General features: G+C 36.9%; 1 protein-coding gene across 2 annotated transcripts in view; it reads left to right on the top strand.

Moving 5' to 3' along the window:
- COMMD6 (COMM domain containing 6) overlaps nucleotides 1–2560 on the top strand; it is an 11088-nt gene extending 8528 nt beyond the window's left edge. For both annotated transcript variants that reach the window (XM_019472699.1, XM_009281723.2), the window contains 2 exons: nucleotides 49–105; nucleotides 2036–2560. The gene's annotated coding sequence lies outside the window, so the exon portion shown is untranslated. The remainder of the gene's footprint in view (nucleotides 1–48; nucleotides 106–2035) is intronic.
- The last annotated feature ends 419 nt before the right edge of the window (nucleotides 2561–2979 follow it).

Here is a 2979-nt window from a genome sequence, read left to right as displayed (position 1 = left end):
ATTAATGGGGTCTCCTCTGTTCTTTTTTTTTTTTTTTTTTTTTTGCAGCTACACTGGCACCATTCTTGGTATTGTGTTGGGACTACAAGTGCCCTGTTGTTCACGGTAAGCTGTACCTTCTCTTACCAGTTCAACCAGTACTGAGTTGTGAAGTTGCAATAACATTTTTCATAGTGGTACACTCTTGAAGTCTTAACGATATTTGCATTTTCCTCTTGAAGAGATGTAATTTGTGACCTTTGAAGAAGTACTCTTGCCTTCCAAAGTATCTCTAGTCCATATTATTTCTGCACCCTACTACAGATCTGTTAACCTTTCTAGCCTGTGGTTCATCCTTTGTAAGAATATATTTGTGGAATAATATTAAGATGTTCCTTTAGCTTTGGCAATGACAAGAAATCCTGTCTTAGTTTCCGTTTCTGGAGAGTTGGAGGGGACCAGGATCCCCTCCAAATCACAAAACGAGGTAGTGGGCACTGTCGGGGAGAGAAGTAGACTCCAGCAGCTGCACTACTCTCTTCTTCCTCATTTTTTTCTCTTTGTATGTTTACTGCAGTGGTTGGGGAATAGTAGGGAAGTAAATGTCTCCTTTATATAAAAGCAGAAATAATTGGGAATGTGGAAGTTCTTGTTGCAGAAGTTGCTCTATCTCCTGTAATAACTAGCTTTGCAACTGGCCTGAGCTGCTAACAGCCACCAAACTCTCTATTATCTCAGCAACAAGGATTTTAGTAAGCTGATCTGATACCCTTTTCTGGGGGAGAAACCTTAAAAAAAAAATTTAAAAAATTGCAAATGTTCTCACCTGGAAAGATGCTATGATCACACGTAAGCACACAGGGCTCGAGGTTAAAACTTAAAGAAAAAGCATTGTTCTTCACTGGATTCAAAGTCTGCTGTGCCAGAAAGTTTCATGGGATGACTGTTACAGGAAACAATGACAAAAATAAGAATCTGTTCCAAAATCAAATGCTTCTTTGAAGAGAAATACAATAATTCAATGCATTGTCTCTCTTAATCAGTGCTGCATTAAACTGAATAACGGTACACTGAACACAGACATAAAATGTGGTGGGTCGCCTGAAGTTCTAGAGACGTTTATGAAATTTCTAGCTAGGGATTATTCTCTTACGAACTTTGCTCATTCCAGTTCCCCTAAATCTGTTTTGGAGTGGTTCTTATTGGCAGAACAAATTATAATCTGTCATTATGATCCAAAAAGATTAGTGCCATTTGAGAAGAAAAAAACCAACCAAACCTCCCAACCCCCTATCAGATTAATTTTTCATCATTTTTATTGTGTACAAATTGCAGTGAGTGTCTCCTGCTACTGACATGTCTCTACAAGACTGATGTCTTACTCAAACCTTTGGCATTACATTTTAAACTATAATAACCTCTACACATCCTGCAAAATACACAATTTTCATTATTTCTAGTGATGTTTTTGCACACTTAATAGAGGAGGCACCAGAGTTTCTGTAGCAGCTAAAGTTTAAAGCCTTGGTAATACGCCCAGTCTACTGAACTTACTTTCTAATACTTCAATTATATTTCCAAAAGTTAATTCATTAGAGTCTTCAAATAAGACTGGGTAGTTTAAATCAATAAAATGTTTTCTAAAGTAAAAATGTCTGTATCTCAGATCTTACCAAAAGGTGATCTGAGAGTAAAATAAAATTTGACTAGTTAAATATAATGCAAATACGGTGGTGGACGTTGAAATCCCAGAGAGTTAAGTGACAGCATTCTTAGAAAAGCAATAGGATGAGAAGTAATTCCAGCTACAGAGCATATTACTGAAATAAAGTACTCTAGTCCAAGGTGGTTGGGGTTATGTATAAATTAAGGGGTTGTAAAGTCAAGTCTACAGCTCCTCCAATAACTTAATATTTTTTCTGCAATTAAAATTGTGGCTAGAAAGCTTAAGGGGATGTGTAATTACTAGCGATTAACAGTCTGATCATGTGAGATGCTGAGGTCCCTCCGCTCCTGAAGAAATTACTGAGAACTGTGGTTGCTTACCATTCTGCAGGTTTAAATCCTTTAACGCTGAAGATGAACTGATGATCCAGATATGATACATGAAATAGCTGCTGTGGTGCCATGTGCCGAAACAGTATACATTATCAAGGTATTGTCTTAACGAACAAAACATACTTCCTTGCATAAACAGAAGGTAAATATACTTACCCATTTTATTTGGAAAAATAATCTTTACAGGTAGTGCTCCACTGACAAGCATATTGAATCCAAAATGTTCAGAGGCATTTACTTACGTTTAGTTAACTGTGTCTGTGTTTGGTCACTTCAATAGCATACCTGATTTTGAAAGATTTTGCATCTAATGTCTATTTCGTCAACAGAAATCAATGGTGGGTTATCAACAATTCAAAAAAGTCTGACTGGGTACGTGGTCGGTTTTATCTGACCAACTGAAAATGTATGTGCAGCACATGATATGGCAATTATTGAGCATAGTACTTTATGTACTTTAAATCTTCCGATATCGTTTTTACTTTGAATTTTACAATTTGTTTCAAGAAGCTTGGCCAATAATAATAATTTAAAAAAAAAAAGGAATTTAAAAAAAATTGTGGCCTCTTGTCAGAGGCTTTGTCTGTCATGTCTCTGCATGGGTGCTGCATTTACACTTCTTCCCATTTGGGATGACCTGGAGAGAAACTGCTCTTTCATCAAGAACAGGCGTGTATTTTCAAAGCTCTGTGGATAATGGCTATGGAAAGTTGCTTTCTTCTCTATCCCAAAGTTTCTGATTCCCATTAACCGAGCTATAAGGATTAGGGTTAGGCTAATTCCTAACTATATTGTGCAAGAGAATTAGAGGATGATGCTTTTGTTACCATTATAGCTTTAAACACTAGGGGAGAAATTACGCGAGAAGCATGTCAGAGGTCATGGGCAAAGGAGCACTGTGCGCAGTATGAGAGAAATTAGGAAGCTTTAACTTAAAGGTGC

The sequence above is a fragment of the Aptenodytes forsteri genome, unplaced genomic scaffold, assembly GCF_000699145.1.
Source record: "Aptenodytes forsteri isolate BGI_AS27 unplaced genomic scaffold, ASM69914v1 Scaffold51, whole genome shotgun sequence".
NCBI classification, from domain to species: domain Eukaryota; kingdom Metazoa; phylum Chordata; class Aves; order Sphenisciformes; family Spheniscidae; genus Aptenodytes; species Aptenodytes forsteri.
Note: the sequence above shows the minus strand (reverse complement) of the source record. Positions and strands in the feature narration are given on the sequence as shown.